At 42.2% G+C, this 21176-nt stretch overlaps 1 long non-coding RNA gene across 1 annotated transcript in view; it reads left to right on the top strand.

Annotated features, from left to right (window-relative positions):
* The window catches only part of LOC140249176 (uncharacterized), an 87666-nt gene extending 74192 nt beyond the window's left edge, over nt 1–13474 (top strand). The window contains exon 5 of the long non-coding RNA XR_011902956.1: nt 13381–13474. This is a non-coding gene — a long non-coding RNA (uncharacterized lncRNA). The remainder of the gene's footprint in view (nt 1–13380) is intronic.
* The last annotated feature ends 7702 nt before the right edge of the window (nt 13475–21176 follow it).

Genomic DNA, 21176 nt, shown 5'->3' with positions numbered 1-21176 from the left:
ACTCTTCACAGGGAGCTGATATAGGTGGTAATGTTCTTGGGAAGCAATAGAGCCTTTTTAAATGAAACCAGCTTCTTCTTTTGGTCGGCTGGGGGAGCACACCAGTCAGGCTGCTGCTCTGTCTCAGCAGCATTCTTATTGGGCGGAGGGCAGCACATCTGCTCAAGCTTTCTTTCTCAGATCCTGAAAACATTTATCGATGTGTCTCTGACACCTCTTATGCGACACATCTCTGCATCACCTGCTGCCTTTCTCACAGGACCACTCCTGCCAAGGAAGGAGTTCCTGCTCAGAGGATCACTGTTTTCTCTGAAAAGATGCCATTCCCCATTGTCCTTCGCTTGGTTCCAGATGGATCATTGACCTCCAGATGAGATAAGCAAAGGAAAATTTCTCCTTTTATTCCATAGGTCTCCTTCTCTTTCAACCCTGGGGAAGAATTTAACCTATTCCCCTTACACACAAAATGATGGCTGAAAGTGAACATATTTAAAGCATTCTGGCATTCACCTTACTTAAGAAAATAGAGTTTCAAATCTGCCCTGCTATTTAATTGTTCTAGTCTTGACGCTTCTCTTTTTTGTGGCAAACATTCCCCTGCTGGGATCATGCTTTACTGCTGCCCTTTAAATCCAGCATCTTTTCCAGGTTTTTCCATCTGCTGCTATTCTTTCATACCTCTCCCTGCCTGCCTGCCTGCCTGCAGTCACTTCAGTTTCTAGTCCTTTCCCCATAGCGATTCCTTTCATCAGTGCCTTTGCACAACTCTTTGCATCTCATTCCCTGCAAGCCCTCTCAGGACCCTGCTTGGCCATGTTCCTTCCATACCTCCCTCCATATTATCCTGTCGATACTACAGGTCATGAGGGTGCAGGGGGAAGTATAACCCACGGGGAGAAGTGGCCCTGATGTTAGAAGGGATGCATTACACTACCTGAGCCACTTGCTCAGAATTTTACACCGGGAGGTGATTAGAAGGAAAAAAACTCAGATGAAAGCAGAGCCTTTCAGTTTTGCACTACATTTGTATGTGAGTTGAGAAGAGTTGGAAATGGCTGAAATCAATTTGTGGAATTTCAGCTTGGAGCCCAAATCACCTTTTTGGGGATGGATATGTGATTTTCCTTCACTGGTGTCTTAAACCAGTTTTGGTTTTGGCATGTTCAAAACTAAAGGTGGTTTGAAATACCCACATTTCGGTGCATAATGAAAATTCTTCAATAATTAGAGTACTCCTGCTTCCTGCTTCTACTAGAAGAACCCTTTCTGGGTTAAAGGATTGCTAGATGTGCTTCTGCATACTTTATTTGTTTGCAGCTTCGTTCTTCTCACTCAGTCGATGTTGCCACCAGTGGTTTCCTTGTTTTCAGTCCATTTCCAATTCACTATTCCAGGACAGCAGTTGGAGTGGCACAACCCATGTCTTGGAAAGTTAATTTTATGTAAAGCAACATAATGAATGAAGTTAAAAGTTTTTCCATTTTGCTACAGAGTAAGCAATACAAAGAAAGAGTCTTTTTACTTTGTAAGCCTCCACATGCTTTCATTCAGACTCTCCACCAAAAGAAAGGACTAGATGGAGCCATTTCTTCATCTGAACCCCCTCCATCCCCCTCCAAAAAGAAAACTACTTTAAAATTCCCTATAATTTCAAAACTTGCTTTGATTTCTACCAAACTTCTTGTTTGAAGGAGGGGATAAAACGCAACAGAAAACATCCTAATACAATATCCTTTCTGTGTGGGTAGCTTAGGGACTGGAAATCACATCAGAGTTTGATTTATGATAGCAAAGGTGATGAGTCTAAGCAAATTATCTGGATAGAGAATCATTAGAAGACATTCAAAGCTACCAGTGGGATCTTCCTTCACCTGTGTTTTCCGATAACATTTCAAAAATGCTCAAGAGACACCAGCAGCTCAAGTGTTGCATTTATTAAAGGATCCAAGAGACTCTAGCCAAATTATTTATTATTATTTATAAATTATAAATTATTTATTATTTATTATTTGTATTACAGTATTGCCTAAATGTCAAGTGATTCGCAGCTGTTCCAGAAAAGGTACAATCTTTTTACTCGCAGCATCTCTCTCACAGTGAGGGAATTTATAGCAGATATTCTGCAATCTGGGTTATTGCTGAGATGAAATTCCTGCCCCATACACAGGTGCTGTACCAAGATGCAGACTATCGTGTTGTGTGCTATATCATGTCCCACCCAATACTGCGGAGAAACTGCTTTCACCTTCCCTCTCCCAGTTGGTGATGCTTTCCCTGGGGAGCATCATTTGCAGCAACAGCCGTGTGATTTAATACCTCTGAGCGCTCGGTGGTCCCTGAAGGGTTTGCTGAGCAGCTTGCTGATGGGCACTTGCTGGGTGCTGCTGTCTCTTGGCCCCTCTCGCAGTGTTGCCAAAGAGCAGAAAGAAGGTCAGAGCAATGGCTTCAATCCCAGCTTTAAGCCTCAGGGACTGCACTTCCAGTTTATGCCCTAACTTTATTCTTCATCACCTATCACGCCGCTTTTGGGTGAAAAAGAAGAAAAGTAGATTATACGCTTTGTAAAAGAAGCAAGTATATTTAGCTGCTGCTGATCTTGTAACTTTTGTTACTTTGTATGTGGCTAGCCATCCATTCTTGCCAATTACCAATGCGCTGCTTTGACAATAGTGGAATGAAATTCACAGCTACACAGTCACAGCTTGAAACTTTGCAAATGAACATTCATAGCATGCTTCTCAGCTTCCTTTTTATAGAAAAGCTGGCACTTACAATTATATACTTTTTAACAAATATTCTTTCTGCATCTCCAGCCTCCAAGTTTGCTTTGTGGTCCTTATGTATCATCCTTGCACTGCTGAACTTCCCAAAATAAAACGAGAGAGGGAAATTATGTTCTCGTATAAGCAGGAGTAGCTAAAAGAGGTGAAATGAAGATATCAGTCATCTGATTCACTACTTGAAAAATATTGTTAATCTGGAAGTTTTATTATTTCTTGCGTCGCCAGCAGCATCTAATCCGAGAGAAAAGGTTTTCTAGCTAAAGATTTTTTCTTTGCGGAGAAAATGAGTATGAAACATTAAAGCTGAAAAAGCCTTATGGCAAGGAGAAGCAGCTTGCTGTCCTTCAATCTGCACAGTTTTTTGCTGAGGAGCAGGTGACACACAGCCAGTACTAATGGCCACAGGTAGACTACCAGTGCTGCTGGTCACAGGAGGCTGCACCTGGCATCTCTATCAGGGTACTTCAATTGAATGTCTCATTCACACTGACTGCAAATCTTATGGTAGGCTACTGCATACTTACCTGAAGTTTTAGACAGGTTCCAAATGAATGAAGTAGGGATATCTGTTAAACAAGCTGGGGAACAAATCAAAACAGAAAAGTAAGCAGAAATCACCTTATCCCGGCCTTTAAGGCAATGACATCTAGTAGGGCTATGTGGCTGTAGGGTGGGCTGATCTTGACTCACTATTTTTGTTTTCTTGTTTCTGCCTTTCTTTTCTGTTCCCACAGATCTATTTCTTTTCCTCCCGTGTCCTCCCAGCATCAGACTGAAGCCCAGCGAGTGTCACCCAGTGCCAGTCACAGCCTCAGTGAGGAGCCTGGGGGCTCCTTCTCACTGGAAGCAAACTGTCACTGGTGACTAGACAGACTTCTTAGCTAACCAAGCATGCCTTAATCATAGCAGAGCTTCACTAAAGAAAAAGGGGGCTGTGACAGTAAGATCCTTATTTGAAACCATTCACTCTGTGGAAAGAGTCACAGGAAAAGGCTGCCTTCTTCTGTCCCTTCAGAGAGGCCTTCTTGCTCCATCCCCATCATTTCCTCTGTTAATACAGCACAGATATTCTCATTTTTATACAAGTAACTTTGTAAAGCAAATTTTATCCAAACAACTTTTGTCTATCCATTGCCTTTTAGCTTCCCAGTTGGGGCTGGCTGTCCATGATAAATGCAGTGAGATCCTCAGGACAATCTCTGAGACAAAGTTTTCCATTGTGTGTTTAGGAAGTCTTGTTTTCTAACACCCTGCTATTATATTTAGCCAATACAGTCATGCAGTCAATAGTTGGATTGCACAATTTTCATAAATTATTACAGTTAAGACTTCTTTCCATCACACTGTTGTGTCATTGATGTTACCAGAAATAAGGTGGTAATGTATGGTATGGGACAATACATATCAGAGACTATAATCAGGGAAAGAAACAGAAGTCGCTCTACACAGTGGTGAGTCACAGCTTGTAAAAGGAGCTGGGAGTAAAAGGCAAATAATGGGGTGCTTGAGCATGCTTTTATCTATCCTTGTTTACAAAGAACAGCTACCAACGGCACTGTATTGACTGTAATGTTTTCTGAAAAAATTAGATTACAATATATTGCTCAGGATGTTTTTTGTATTAATCCCCTCTCTCTTTTTTTCTGTCACCGAGTCTGATAATATGAACATTATTGAAGGTTTTTTGCTGTTAATCTCCTTTCTTTCCTAAGTGTCTATTATTTTTAGCTTTTTAAAGCTTAAATTCTTGGCTGAGTTTTTAAGATTTCTCTTTCTCCTTTTGCTCCTGCTGTCTTTTCAGTCATACTCAACTCTCTGATGGTTTGGAAGATTGGAAAAGGTTCTGGAAAAAAAAAATCAGTCCTGTTCAGTCAAGTGTTTAGGGTTGCAAAAGATGAAAGTAGAATGAAAAGTCTGGAAACCCACTGAACCCGCAGTGCTTGTTTAATTTTATATGAGCTATCCCATTCAAAAAAGGAGCTAAATCGCATTTCTTCGCCAAATCCTGTTCTTGACAGAAGAGGAGATTGTTCATTTTTCACAGGAAAATTTTCCAGATGACAATTTTCAGGCAGCAACGGTTGCTAGCTGTAGGGATGACAGAACAATTGGAGCAGTGAAGCTTTAAACTATTGTTCTTTTCCTCCGGTTAGCCTTGAAAGAGTATATTCACCCACTTACCGGGGGTGAGCAGTTTTTTAGCGGATGACTAAAATACCGTTTCTTTCCCATAGATATCACTCGTCATGATAAATATCTCGATTCTCGTCTCTCCTGTAGTCAATTGCAAATAAGGAGGTTAAGCAGAAAATACCGCTGGGCAATGTAAATGGTTGCAAAATGAGTCTCACCAACAACTGGCACATCTTTTTGCTGATGTTAGCTAACTACTAGTTGGTGTCCCCCCAGCAGTGCAAGGGATAAGAAAGTGGACAGACGACGTGGTGACGTTGACACAGTGTTGATGCTGTTTGGTAAGGGGCTGCGGAGAATCTGTTCTGTTTCAAAATCATGTATTGCCACACATACATATCAGTATCGGCAAAATGCAGTTTCTCGGGTAGTGCTGTACTGTCTAAGTAGGGAAAGGAAAGCAGACGCTGCTGGTAAACAATCAGTAGGCATGACAGTCAGATTGGATTAAATAATTAATCTGCAATAATGGTGTCTAAACAGGAAGGCACAGTCAATTTGGCAACCGAGGGGATGAAATCTATTTGCTAATGCTGAGGAAATGTTTTCGTTGCGAGAGAAAAGCTAACCTTGAGCTGATAGCTCTGAGGTGTCGGCTTGTGGGGACCGACTTTGGGCCTTGTCCCCTCTGTTCGGCTGTTGAAGCACTGCTTGAGTACCAGATTTTCAGTATTTGGATTTCCCAGATCTACTAAAATAGATGCTAGCAGAAATATCAGCACCATAAGTCGAAGCAAGTCAGCAACAATTTGTGTTTAAAACAGGCAGACTGAAAAGCACCGACTCTCTGTGCAGATTCCCTCTGTAGAGTATGCTTTCTACATACTGATGTCAAAGTAACACACATTCTTGCTGTTGCTGTAGGCTCTTGTTGGGATGAGAAGCAGTATTTCAAGCTATTTATGTGAGATTTCTTTTGGAAGTGCAAAGCTAGTTACTTAAGCCTCTAATTCATAACTGAATCAGGCTCTTCTCTTCAAATTGCTTGAAATTAAGAAGGCTGATAGCTGGTTGGCAGTCCAAGGTGTTTCTTTTTCCAGGCCATACCATAAACATTCTGTCATGAAAAGGCTGATTAGAAAGCCTGGTGCGTGTGCAGACTGAGGCAACTGAAACCACTGAGAACAGAGACACCTAACAGTCTCCTAAAGCACCCATCTGTATTTTTTTTTTTAGGAATACATGCATTTAAAATTGTCCCCACCCTACTCAGACATGATTGTGCTGCTGGTATCGAAACCTGTTTAGGCAACCGAGGGAGACACAGAGATATAGCTGACCTGAGCTGCTCCCAAGGAAGCCTATACCTCTATCCTCCACTGGGAACTGAGGAAGACCAATGTCCCCAGGCTGAAACTGATCTCAAATACCTCTCTGAGATACTCAAGGCCTTTTAGTACCTGTGTATTTTGATTATCTGATCAAACACCTATGTTAGTGCCTGTGTACCTTTGGGGATATACGTAGTGGAGGTTCTGGCTTGTACCCAAGAATTTCAGCTGAATGGTATAAGCCACTAATGGAGAGAAATGTTTGTTAATTGTGAACAAAAAACTTTTCAAGGTGTCTTTATAAAACTAGAGGGAGCACAAACACTTTCCTCTGTCCTTAGTGGTTTATGTTTAAGAGCGCTGATTGAAGTACATTAGAAATAGGCTGTGGGCTCTGAGAGCTCGTGATGAAATGTACTGGCAGTAATACTTGGGTAAAAATCAGTAGTTTTACCCAGAGTTTCTCCTTTGAAAAAGTGCTCTTTAAGAACTGTGATATGCATAATTACATCTGAGAATTGCTATCATCATGACTTCCCTCAGCCCATGTTTGCTTTGATACAAACCTACATGCACTGTTAGTGCTGACTGCATGGCAGAGACAGCAGCATCCTGCAGTTGGTGGTGGTTGGCGCGCCTGGGTTGTAACAGCCTTTAGAATGTGCTTTTATCATTAGGAATATTGACTTAATGTTTACTGTCTTGGCTTCAAATACACATCATGGATTTTTCTGTGTTTCTACGGAATAGCAAGCAGCACAGCAAACCTCAAGACTGCCAAAGAGGAAGCTGCAAACAGACCAAAACCACTGCAATTTTTGTCTGTAATTTTATTACAGGTCCCTGTAGTTTTTCTTTTTCCTTGGAAAGATACAAACAGTAATTGAATTGGGTCTTCCAGTCCATAGCAGGAAGCTAGAAAGAGGGTGTCAGGGTAAATGTTTGCAGAGAGACTCAGTCTATATCTGAGTTGAGACAACTGGGAATAGATTTGTTTTCTGGAGTCTGGAGATACTCTTTGACCAGGGATGTGCCTGTGCTAGCAAGTGGTTGGGTGTAAATGGAGAAGGTTTGCAGAGCAGAGCAAGTGGTTCTAAGGGAACAGTGTCATTGTGGTGTTTTGTTTGAAGGGTTATAACTAAGTGGCTCCTGCTCTGTCCTGCAGATGCAGTGCCTGTTAGTTGCTGGAGCTCCTTGCATGTTCTCATGGCCATATACAACCGTTCATATGTGTTTTGGTCTAAACAAGACCAACACAACTGTGCAGACTCATTTGTGTTCTGACTTCAGGCACAGAATGTCTCACTGCTTCCTTGCCAAGGAAGGAAAGGAGCCAGCCATGTGGGTGGGTATGCCATGCAACAGCTGGGGTGTCAGGAAGGGCAGTCATGGTGATCACATCAGAATCAAAGACATCTCCTGTTTGGACCTAAACTGATTGCGGAGTGGACTCTATTCTCCAAGCAAAAAGCTTCTAACGTTCACTGGTGGGAATGAGAATGCAACTAGAAGGATGGGCAAAATCAGAAGCTGGGCATCAGGTGAGGAGTAGTACTATTCATCTCAGTAAGATGATGCTAGTATGTGGCTAAAAAAGAAGCAGTGAGATGAGAGACCTGATCTTTTCTTTTTCCATGGGTCGTGTTTAACCAAGTACTTTTCTGCCAGATTTCTCTGTTAAATCATGAAACTACTTTAGAGATGGTGCCCGGGCAGGGCTTTAACTGAACCAGTTTTCATAGATACCATCTATTCTTTTATTGTGAACAATAAAAGAAAGGGGCACAGATAAAACATCACAGCTAGCCAATAAAAAAAATGAACCGCTCCACAGAAACATTGCGACGCATAAAAAATTAACTCCATGCTCACGTATGCAAAACTTAATTACGTAGGCTTCAAATCTCATCAGAGTCATTGTTTAACTGCTTTTCCCAGAAACTAGGCTAACTCTCTTGAAACAGTTCGCATCTATCATTAATTTGAAAAGCATTTTAAATGCAGTAGATGTTTAAACTTCTTCAAAGAAAAACAGGTTTCTTTGTCTTGAACTAAGTCTGCTACGAGGAATTTGTTGTGTTACTATTTAGACAGCTGTTCTGCAAATACTAATATGAATGAAATAAGACTCTTGAGCCCACATGTAAAATTGCCGTAAACTGGCATTGCTTTAGTAAAGCTCACAGGGGCAGATTCACCTCATTAGAAGGGTTTACTCATGCCTCTTTCTGAAAATAATTTAGCAATGGCAACACCCTAATTAGCAAACTAGGGGGTTTGGTTCCGGGTAGCCTTGAGTAGCTGCAAGAGTAGAAAACAATCAGCCATTTTATGCTCTCTTCTTGGCAACAGGGAGTAAGTAGACTCTGTATTGCTAAATTTCACTTCTGTTTATTCCCAGCTGAAGCTGAGCTAAAGGACAAGTCCAGAATCGAACCTGTCTATGGTCTGGTTGCCAATTGCTAATGGGCACTGTGGCTGCAGGATCAGATTAGGTTTATGATAGTTGTGCAGCACAGAGAGCCCCATAACCTCTGCTTTTGATGATTTAGCTATTAAAAACTTTAAAATAAAGACTTTATTAAGCCTAGGCTAGCTCTCTGCAACGATGGTTTTTGTTTATTTTTTGTATTTCTGGCTGTGTGAAACAGGAAAATTGCTAACACAGCAGAGTTTTTTCAGCCCACAGGAGTTTCCATATTTTGGGTATACTTAATGGGAAAGTATCTTCATGTCTCTATGCTAATACTTGGGTATTTTATTCTTTACTAGAAAAAACAGTGGCATTCGTTGACACTGGATGCTAAATTTAGTCAAAAGAAACTGTTTTGGGGACATGTTCTGACACATCTGACATGTTTTTAACACATCATTCAGTGTCCACGCAGACATATTATAAGTGTAACAGTTCCGCTCAAGAAATCCTAGATGAAAATCATAATATCTAAGGCTCTGAAAAAATCCAGGATGGAGTGATATTTTTCTCATTAAAAGAAGAGAAAGAATAATACTACACCTTCCACTACCAGAGGGATCAATACATTGTTCTATCTTGATTGTATACTGAAAATTAAGGACTAATATTACTTTGTTGTCTTCAGTCCTGTCGATACTTTAATAACTTGTTGTGCAGCAGTATTGTGATCTACAAGGGTGCCATTCCTGCTAGCAACTCCATCCTTCCTTTGTATTTTGTTTGAAAAAACAGTTTATAATTCCAATATATTAAATCTTAACGGAGTTTTTTAATGCTGTACAGCCAGTAACAACAATAGGTATATAGCCTGGCATACTTTTTGACATTGTTGAAGTGCTGCATAAAGGATTTGGCTGTCTATGACCCATTAAAGTATATGGAAACCGCGTGGTCAGATCCCCAAGTACCATTATGTCCATAATGGATTATTGGACTTAGAAAATTTTGTTCAGCACTTTTCTTCTGGTGAAGCACTGGAACAGGTTCCCCAAGGAGGTTGTGGATGCCCCATCCCTGGAGGCATTCAAGGCCAGGCTGGATGTGGCTGTGGGCAGCCTGGTCTGGTGGTTGGTGACCCTGTGCATAGCAGGGAGGTTGAAACCAGATGATCATTGTGGTCCTTTTCAACCCAGGCCATTCTATCATTCTATTATGATTTTTTTTTTTAATTGTTGAATTTTTTTGCATTAAATGCATGAATTTTTTTGTATGCACAGGGTCATGCTAGAGGCTGGATTCTGGGTCACACCCCCATTCCTACTGCTTTAGTTCTCCTACCAGTGTGTAGGCAAGTGTTCTGGGGATGTTCTTCTAACAACATGCCACTTGGGGCACTGTAAATGCATTGCTTGCCTTTGTTCTAAATGTTACCCTAAATAAATGCATTCCTGTACGCTCTCCTTGAGGAACAGAGACAGGTAAATGTTTATCAACAGACAAACCTTTGCATGCTGAGAGTGCAAAGCCTCTCCTTTTCCCTTTGGCTCTTCTGACTACAGATGTGTTATGTAAAGTTTTGCTTTCAGAGCTACTAACCAACTTTTGGAAGGTCTAATGTGAGGGACAATGTGTAGTGCCCTTTAGACTAGGTTATGACAGGTGCTGTGCTTAATTACTCTGATGTGGGAGAAAAACAGCTCTCAGATGAAAACGAATGAGCTGAATGAGCTGGCTTTTAATCTGCAGGAACACACTGAATACTTCTGGCAGGTTTAAAGAGCTGTGAGGACCTGCAACACATGCTTGGAGGAGGCTCTGGGCAACCCTCATGTGGATGCCCTTGGATGAGCCTGGCTGGTCTTGTGGCATCCTAAATGCCTGGCTTGGGGGTGAGCAGGTGGCAGTGGCAGCTGGAAAGAGCCAAAAGAGGATGGAGAGGGCAGACGTGAAGGTACTTGTACTTATATATACTTGTGTCTTGCAAAGTGCACGCACACATATACTCTGGCAACCAAAGCTTCTCTCTCTGGTTCTTCTTATCCTAGTGTTACACTTCTGGTATTGTGTGAGCTAACAGGAAGAGCTTTAAATAAGAAAAGAAAGACAAAAAGATGGGAGGAAAGGATAAGAAAACATATAAGCAGAGAGGATGACTGGCACGCACTTCATGTAGCCCATTTTTTCCAATTGCTGCTTATCCCCTGACTTTACTCACGTAGGCTCCGTGGCAATTAGCTTTAGGATATATTTGCAGCTGATAACGGAGAAGTTCTTCCATCCAGACCGAAGTGTTTAAATTGCACTTGAATATTTTAAATCAACTTCAGAGCTGCATCTGACATAGCTGCAACCTGCTTTTCATGCTGGAATCTCAAGTGGTCTTTGCTGCTTCCTTCATCATTCAGGCAACCACTCTTGTGCAAAAATGTGTCTGTGCACTAGGACAAAAATTAGGTAGCATTGTCTCCTCCTAATTACATAGCAGAGAGCTTTTTTTTGTGTGTCTGTGTTTGAGAATTACAGGAGCATAAATACCTTTGTTTTTCAAAATTAAGACTGGCACCCATTCTTTACTGTTAAGCCATATGTGTAGCTGCCTTCACCAGTAAACCTTTGTGCGTGGCTGTGTTTACATAAGAACACTGACAAGCAATTATTGGAGCTGTATGTTTGGATATGACCCTTACATACATGATTTTCCAGCTGAAAGGAGGGTCTGCTTGACATTTAAGTCACAGTGATCAGACAGAGACAAAAAGAGGAATGAAACTATGTTTCTTGGAACCCTTCGGGTTCCTCTAAGCTTCCCCAGATATGAATGATAGATTCACTGGTATGCAAGGACCAAAAGTAAGCCAGAGGTACTACTTACTTCAACCCCTGCCAATATGAGCCATCCTGTATTTTTGTTCTATCTGGATGCAGTGTGGATTTCTGTCCCTCTATGCTCCCTGTCTGCCTTCTCCCTCGCAGTCACCATGCCAACCCAGCTGAATTCCTTCCTGACACAGCTGAGGCCCAGCTGAAGCAGCAGGTCCTCCGAAATGCCCCTGATGATGGACAGATGCCCCAGTTCTCTCAGCATCTGCGTTAACCTTGAAACCCTACCTGGTAGGCACAGCACAATCAAAATCTAATCAGTGAAACCAAGCTGGGATTTGATCTTGGGAGCTAACAGGAGGAAAAACAAAAAAAAGGAAAAAAAGAAAAAGATGACAGTGCAGATATGTATGGCTTTCTAGAGGGGAGAGGCACAAAGCTGTCGTTAATCATCAGCATCTCAACAGAGTAGCGATGGGAGGACCTGGCAAAGCCCGTCAGCATCTGTGGTAATCCAGTTAATTAGTGAGAAAGGACAAACTCCTCTGGAAGTACCTCAGCGACAGGCGAGCTCTCTTCGTATTTCATTAGGATGATTGCTTTAAAGGTTGCAGGCAGACCTGCGCCTTCGTGGCTCCGGAGCTCTCCCTGGCTGCACAGGCTGATGCTGGGCATGTCGGAGGGCATGGACTGGCAGGTGGTGCCAGGATTGGGATGCAGAGTGTGGGGAGAAGGCAGCTCAAGCTCCAACCCACAGTCTGCACCGATTCTCCTCTCCTTCCTCTCCTGCCTTGCTCTTTCAGCAAGTTAAAATAAATAAAGAAATAAGGAGGAAAAGGCTGCAATGTGTCACAAAGGAACAGACTGGCAGACATCTGCCTCTTGCCTTATTTATTTATTTCTTTAAAAAAAAGGAAAAAGAAAGAAAGAGGAAAGAGTACAGAGCCAACTCTTCACTCCAGAGCCCCCGTTCCCTTAACAAACCAAATGGTGGCTGTTGGCAGGGTATTGACAGCTTGTTAATGAAGGAATTCTTGACAAAATGACAACCTGTGTGGGATGCTGTGTGAAGCAGAATCCGCCCACAAACCAGTACTAAGTAATTAGGAGGTGGTGAAAATAGCAACTAACTACTGCTGGGGAGAAAAGGAAGAGGGAAGGGAAAAAAAAGCCTCCTAAATTAATTATAAAAGCATTTCTGATTTGAAAAGTATCCCTCTTCCCTTTCCCTGAGGAGACACAACAGTTTTTCCTGAACTGTCTATTTTCTCCTTTGCGTTTCTCTTCGTGGGGCAAAAGGTGCATTTCAAAGGGCAGCACCTGGTGGCCGAGAATCCAGCGCCTTTCTCTTCTGCAGAGACATACAAATGAAAATCAACAAGCTGGGTGCTGGCACAGCCCCTTCTGCTCCTCAAAAGTTTGCCTTGCAGTGCTTTTCCCTTGATTTTTGTCTGATTGCTTCAGGCGGGCGAGCTTGACTCTCAATGAGTGTGCTGGGCAGAAAGGAGGGTGGGTGATGAAGAAGTGGAAGTAAGAGGACTTGAGGCTCATCAGTCAGAGAGTGGGTCTCATGGAAAGGTACAGCTTTGAGCAGCAGACTGGCATTTGTGAGTCACAGCAGTAACATCATTCACAACCATGGCACCGGCATCAGCATCAGTGTTAGTGTCAGGATCAGGTGCTAGAGCAATGGTTAGCAGCAGAGGTAGCAAACACCATGGCTCCTGCTGCAGTTAACTTTCAGGTCATCCTTCTGTGGGCTTGGAAGCAAGATAATGCTCACCACCCTGTCTTGAACATGGTAATTTAACTAAATGGTTTGGAGAAAAAGAGCAAAAATGGTTTGTACAATAAAAGAAGTGAGATATTGTTTCAAAATGATGATTTCTTTCCTCAGAGGCTGAAAACTTTTGAACAACTTGAACACGCAACAAACCACTGGAATACAAGGAATGGAAGAAACAAACAAACAAACACTCTGAGAGAGTATATATGTATATAAATATATATATATAATTTCCTATTTTTTTTAAATGAAAGCTAGAATATTGAGAATTACAGATAACTCGTTTTGTAGTTTTAATCTGTGTGGCCTTTTGGCACCTCTTACAGCTTCTGGGATTGACATTTACTTTCTATGAGCATAGTTTCAGATAAGCAATACGAACAGAAATGAACATTTTATTCCTTCCGTTTTGAAAGTAATGAGGAGAAATGTAGAACTTGTAGTCGTTGAGCAGCCCTCAGACAGCTCATACGCATCTTCAGTTCTTCGTGAGGTGTTTGTTTTTGATTAGAATGAGCAAAGTAGCCTCTCTACCTTTATTGTGTCTCATCTGGTACTCGGTTAATTTGTTCCCATTTGTGGCTTTTGTACTCAAGCTCTCCTAAATTATTCCAAAAAGCTCCGAATGAACAACTGCCTGAAGAATTATTCACTGGTTTTTGAAGTGGGTGGACAATAACTGATCTGTTTAATTCTATGCAGTATTTTTGGAGGGAGTATAGATTGACTTAGTTTTGGTTTACTACATGAGGTCAAGAATAGACATAAGAAAGAACACTCTAAAGGTTAAAGGCTGCACTTTACAGGGAGCTGTCAAAGTATTGCATGTTTCAGTGGTCTGTTGGAGCAGGCAGAGGCAAAGGCCAGGTCAGGGGTATTTTGTTCTTTCCAAGTATACAAACAGAACTAGGAAATAATTGATCATTCAAAAAGCACATGATGTTGTTTTGTTTGTGTTAAGTGCCTTAAAGTACTGATTTACTTTGTTTTCGATGACTTCTATTCCCACACAGTTTTCAAAGAAAGCAAACCAGTGTTTGATGTTGGGTAATTACGTTGCTCAGAAGGACCGGTAAATTAATGATAGGACATAAATGAATGTTTTATCATTAGGATAGACATCAATTTTTTTTGTGATGCGAAGTATAGCTGTACTGATGATGAAAGGTTGACCCATGCAAATATATGGGTGTGTGTTAGCACTGGCTTATAAGAATTTTGCTGTACTGAGATTACAAAGTCAGGACTGGAAACCAGCCCTTTTGCTTTCATTTCTGGCAGATGAATTAAAGCTTTTGGATATGATCTTAGGACAACAGGATTGAGAAAGAACTCCAGAAAGCCAACCAACATGCAGGATATACAGTGAATTAATGCACCAGATTTGTTCCAAACACCGATTCTGAGCTCCTTTCTTTTTAGAAAGATTACTTTGTATTGTGGCCCTCATTGTAGGGGGAAAGTTTCACCAAGGGAAAATATATCCAAAAACAAAGGAAACAAGCTGTGTTATTTGGTGGTTATGTTAAAAGGTACATCATAAAAAAAATAGTCAAAGCTATACTGCAGAAGATAATGTATCTTTCACATGCGTGCCAGGTGCTGTAATAATCTTTTCCACAAATAGGAAAGAAAACATACCCGACCCCTTTTGTGTTTGTGCAAGCAGTGTAGGGCTGGCTTGGTGATACTGAGGTAGGGAGAAGCTCTTACCATGAGTGGAAGTGCTTGTGTGATCCTGCTTCTGGGGCCAGTTTCTTCCCCTGTAGACCAAGAGACAAATATTAAGGCAAGTACTGATGTGAAGCTCTTACCCCTCAGGGGAATATTGCCGCTTTTGCTGTCCATAGGTCTCAGCCTACCACTACTGCTACCTGTACAGGAAGTGGAACCTGCATCGGTTCCAGTGGAAAATGCTCTCTTCAGAGCAGGTATGAGCTACTGTCACCGCTACAGAAAGGGTCTGTGCGTGGGGCTTGCTCTCACCATGTTCAGAGTAAAAGACATTGTTATGTCTACTGCTTCGCAGGCTCAGGCTCAGCGCTCTCAATCTTTTGTTGTATCAAACTGTCAGTGAGGAGTGATATACCAGTGAATCTCTTCTTGCTCCAGGGTCTTATTTGTCCAAAAGCAATCCGAAATGCAAGTAAATTCCAAGCAACCGCATGAGTGAAGCAGCTGAAGCACTGTCAGTGGAGACAGACACGTGCAAGCAGTGAGGGCTGTGCTGAATTCGCTTGCATGGGATTTGTTCAGCTGCTAAGAAATGAAGGAAGTGATGGGATGAGATCTCTTTCACTCCTCCACGCATTTTAATAAATCTGTACCTTTCTTATACTAACTAATATAAGAGGAGAAGTCTTTTCAAAACCTGACAGGCTTATCTGTTAGTGCCCCATGATGTGTGAGCACTTGTGGTGCTCAGCTGCTCAGAAAGTCATGCAAGGTGCAGCAGAGCAGTGAAATTCTTCAGAGAGCTTTGTCTTGTCTTATGGATGAGGAAACGTATGCTGCTTTGCATTTAAAGGTCGTGCCGTTGGGTATCACATGGAGTTGCACTGAACAGCTGAAATAGGAGAGCCTTAAACATATTTGCTTTCGTGACATTGCAAAGTCATGATGAACATTTGCTAACCGGTTATCTAAACTTACATTCTGTCTAATTCACAATAAATATCACGATTCTTTCAGAGCTACCGAACACCCGTATTTCTTCTATCTTTCATGGAATCAGTTGGAGGTACTGAATACTTGATGCTTTTGAAACTGAAATGGCTCAAACAGGGGCTGAAGTAAGGCCAAGGGAGCTCTGTTTTAGGCAATGATTTTGAAAATCTGGATCTGAAATCTGTCCCTGAGGGAATCAAGTAAACCTTGGTACTGGGTGAAACTTGTCTGTGTACCTACCCATCGGCGCCAGATTTCAGCTTGTCCAAATGTTGTGTTTGTTACAGCTTCCCAGAGAGCGAGTTGTCTTCCTGAGGGCTGTCAAGAAGGTGTCTGCATTAGAGACTGTTCAGACCCAATCATCTGTGTACGGTAGGTAATGAAAAGAGGACTGGTCAATAGCAGCATCCATTCCCTCATCACTCCGAAGTAGTAGGCTAGCTGTGGGTTTTGGAGCTGAGCATCACTTTCTCCTGTTTTCATCTTATGAGTTAGGAAAGCTCCTGATAATGTCAAGCTGCCTCATCCCTCACCAGCCAGCACCAGCTTTCATGTTTGTATGGGTGCTGGCACTTGGAACGCATATTGCTTTCTCAAAAAACAACCGCATTCCCACCTGTGCTTACCAACTCCAGCAGGTGGCCGCTGAGCTAAATTGGAACCTGAGATCTCTGTTATAGGTAGATTTTAGTGCGGCGCAGATGTATGGTGAGGGAAGCTACTGATGAAGGAGGTTGCATGTGTGTGTATGTGCAATATTGTATATATGTGGCAATGCTTCACAAAATTTCCAAGAGAATAAAAGGCACCCTGTTATACCTTCAAATTATTTATGTATATGTTCTTTGGTTTATAAAAAAACACAACACACACCTAATTAGGGTAAGTAAATAAAAATAAGAAACTGAAAAGCAGGGCTAAGGGAGGTAAAGGAAATTGTCCACAGAGACTGCAATTAAACCATGGGAATTTCTGACTCTAAGGCACCCGTTCAGCTCACTTCATCAGACCCAGCTGTCTGATTATTATTTAGAGTGAAATGTCGGTTGGCTTGCTCGCTTTATTTATTCACTTTAATCATCTTGCAGCTCCTTCCAAACTCCGGGGCATTGCTGGTGGACAGGAGATTTATAATTTGGACAAATCCTCAGCCTGAAAATGGGTGAATTGCTACAGCTGTAGCACAGGTGTCATTTCATAGCAGTAGATCCTCTGATTTAAACCCATGGACGTTATCGGCTAACACAAACAGAGCTGGTTCAGCAGGCAGTAATATATAATTGGGAAACTATATGGTGCTGCAACGTTATTAGGACAAAATCTAGGGGTAGGAGATGTTTGCTGTATCTCAACAGCAGGCTATCAATATTCTCAGCAGCATTATTAGTATTTATTGAAAATCTTTTGTGAAGCACTGCAGGTTTGCACAGAGGTAATTTACATCACATAATTAGAATGCCTAAAACCATATACGGAAGGATAGATCCTAGTTGTGCCATGTACTTGACTGTACTACATTGCAATACTATTCTATGGGGATTAGAGCATTTTCAGTCAATGCTGATTGCGTGGCAACAAAATGAGTAGTTTGCGGTGTGCACTTCTGGGTCTGACTGACGATGAACTCTAGACTGTGCCTCCACGTCACTCTGATACTGCACTATCTAGGTGCTGCTATCCAGCAAAATAGGGCACAGCCGATGTGCCACAGAAGGGTCAGCCTCACATTTTCCACAGATGACATTGTGCCCACAGACACATAAAATACCAATGTGTGAACTGCTAGCTCTGCTTTTACATGTACGGTATTCTGATAGTCAGTATTGCCAAATGCAGGAGTTGTGAATTACGCCATGTTTAAGCGTCCGCTTCTTATCGTAAGAGTATTTTCCCTTTGTAGAAAGAGAATAATAATATGTCATCACACCATCAGGATTCTGGACTTAAGCTTGAATTGTCCCATTCAGCAAACTTTGAAAAGACCTGAACATTAATGAGTTATTTTTTTCTTCTGTCTACACAGCCAGGATTTCAGTTCTCTGTGGTGTGAAATTTGCTGTTTGTCTAGTAGGAAGGTGTAGTTCTGTATGTTGCATGCAATTTTGGTATATGCTCAGGTTTAGATTGGGTTTTGAAGCACCAAGCAGCTCCAGTTGGTGTCACTCAGTCCTCAAATTCAAGATGCATCAAAACCCTAATCAATATGGTGAGTTTGTTACAAACCCCACAGAACTCAGTGTGAGTTTTTTGATCCAAAGGAGCAGTCAGTAGCATTCCACTGGGAGGACTCAGTTTGCTCCTTTCTCAGTGTGAACCAAGAAATGGCACCTGGACAAATGGTGCATCTGCTGCATATCTGCAGTCAGTCCCTGACCTTGCAGGGATGCTAAGGAGGGGTAAGGTGAGGCGAGGCAGGACTGAAGCCCCTGCACAGGGAGTGTGGTGAGTGAATTTCTAACCGTGTGGGAGCTGTTAAAGTTTGTGAAAGCCCCCATGACCCCTCCTTGTGCTCCTTCCTTAAGCTTCTTCCTTGGCCAACTTGAGGCCAAGCAAAATGTGGTGGTGACAGGAAGATTTTGCTAGGTCAGGCATGAGAGGGGTGCTCTCCAGGGCTAAGGTTTTATGAAGAGCAGAGGCACAGAGGTCCAGGAGCATTTCTAAATGGACCAATCAATACCAAATCAATTCTTCAGCATTCATTCACAGGAAGAATAACCATGTCTAACTTAATCATTCCTTACAGAAAATAAACAGACACGTTGTCAGCCCATGAGAAGAATCATTCAGTGATGCCAAGATAATGTTTCTAAACAACTGACTGGATCAAAGGTGAAATCTAATTGATTATGTGTTAAATGTTCTCTCTCTCAGTCTCTCTGACATAACATTCTCTCTCGTACACACAGAGTGAAAATACACATACAGCAGGCCAAACAAATTCCTTCTTGTTGCCATAGAAATTTCAGGAGATTATCCAGTAGCTTAGCTGGATCGCTTCTAGAGGCATAAGGTTTGATCCTTTTTCACTTAAACAATGTAAAGCAGAAACAGCTCTGCCTAACTGTGAACTGTGGAGCTGATGTAAAAAAGAAGTGTTAGAGCCACAGTGTTAGAAGCTCTTTATTTTATTTTTGATATTATTTAACTAGGGGAAAGAAATGGTTGAATTATGCACGTGACCTGCTGCATGTCTTCTGTGGTAGAGTTCAAAATCCTGGGTGGACTGTTACAGATTTTGGGGGGAATTTTGTTAATGGCAGCTTAAGTCTTTGGCATAGGACTTGAGTAGTGTTAGAACATACAGTATACTGATATCCTTCACAGGGGGACTTCAGTCTGCATGTGGGAATAAAAAAAAAGGAGAAACTAAGTGCAAAATGACTTGTCTGGAGTCACAGGCAGATCAGAGGCAGGGTAGGAGCAGATCTCCTGTCTCTCCTGCTCCCATTTTACTAGACAGTGCCTGTGTGTAAAAGGGCAGTGCTTCAGGTAACCAGAAGGCAATGCTTCATTACCTGTTTTGATTTTACCAATATGCATGTGTCAGATCTGGTTTGCAGGCTGAGATCCAACTGAGCATCCCAATAAACAGCATATGACTATGACATCCAGCTGCGGTTTGTTGCTGTTGTGTTGAATTAATCAGAGTTTGGCTCTCTGTACTCCTTGTGGGAAGGCAGAGCCAAGGGAGTGAAAACAAATGAGACCGAGCATCTTCTGTGGCAGGCATATGTATTGTTAAGAGGGCATTTGACCCTCGCCCAGGGCACCTGCAGCTCTACAAGTCTCTGCCCGCCTCCTGCCACAGTGCTTGCCCAGGAGGGAACTCTGGTCAGTTGAGGGAGATGTCCTGATGGAGATGGCCAGGAACTGAGACTCTCTTTGGGCCCAGCCTTGCTACTATGATGGTGAGTTGGCCCATACACTGCTCCAGGATCAGTGAGGGGGTGGTCTGGTGGCAAATGCAGACTCCAGGCCTAGCCTTGGGCCTCAGCGATGTGGCTTACATCCTGCAGCTTCACCATTGCCTGGAAAAACTTGTACCCTTGAGTATACCAGAGTGCCCGAGAACAGCTGTGTTTGGGATCTGCACTTGGACTTTTTGTTTGTGCATGCTGGACTTGTTGTTTGTGCATGCAGTTATCCAAGCATCTTTTTCAAGTATGTTAACTTGGGCTCACTCCCAGTGCACTGCATGTGGAACACGGAATGCAGATGCATATTCTCAGGGACACAGTGTTGGTTGTGCACCTCCAGGGGTGGTGAGGCCTGTTTCATGAAGCGGGATGTGAGTTGTTTCTCTGAGCATCAGCAGTTTCCCATCTGTATGCTGATCAGGTGCTAGGGCCAGTGGGATGGCAGTATGGAGATGGTAGTATGGAGATGAACCATCACTGCAGGAAACTTAATTCCATCGCACACAAGTCAAAATCATTCCCTTAGCCTATAGAAGTCTGGGTCTACAAAAAGAGGTTTTCCAGCAAAAGGTCCCTTACCAGATAGCTGTTTTCTGGGGATTCTTCCTTCCCTTCCAGTTATTAATATTGGTGAAGATAAAGATGTGCCATGTTATTATATCTTTCCTTCCGTTTCATGCTGTAGTATGGGAATTTCTAACTGTGAGACAGGAGCGCTGTTAAGTACCTTCCTTGGGCATCCTTGTTATTATTTGCTCAGGACTGTCCTCAGCTGGTAATATTTTCACAGAATCAATGGATGAAGATCTGTCATTGATGGATGAATACGGTATTAATGCAGTTCTAACAGGTAAAGATGCTGACATCCCAAACTGAGGTATGCGTTCTGTATTAACTTCATGGGGAATGCTGTGCACTGTCACATTTGGGCCATCTGTGAAAACAGCAGCTCCGTGACTCATGATTTTATTTTTTTTTTACATTTGAAATCAAAGAAAAATTAATCTGGACCATCTGCAGCCGGACTTGCTTAGAAAATCTGATTGTGTCCCAGAACCAGCCATCCATGCTCCAGGGATGACAGTCTTTCCACGTGCTAATTAACTGAGGACAGAAGAAATCATCCCCAAACATTCCCATCTTTATGCCTGCAGCTGTAAATGCAGATTTAAAGTAATCTGGGGAGAAATAATGTTGTGAAGTGTCACAGGTTTGCAAATGCCGGTATTTTTGAAGGAACAGTGCTTAGAAGCATGCACCGAATATTGCACTGAAATTTAACATTCAATGGTTTAAAGTCTTGTTCTGTCAAACCAGCCCAGT

This window comes from Excalfactoria chinensis, chromosome 2 (assembly GCF_039878825.1).
Source record: "Excalfactoria chinensis isolate bCotChi1 chromosome 2, bCotChi1.hap2, whole genome shotgun sequence".
In the NCBI taxonomy this organism is placed as follows: Eukaryota; Metazoa; Chordata; class Aves; order Galliformes; family Phasianidae; genus Excalfactoria; species Excalfactoria chinensis.
This window is presented reverse-complemented; position numbering and strand designations above follow the sequence as displayed.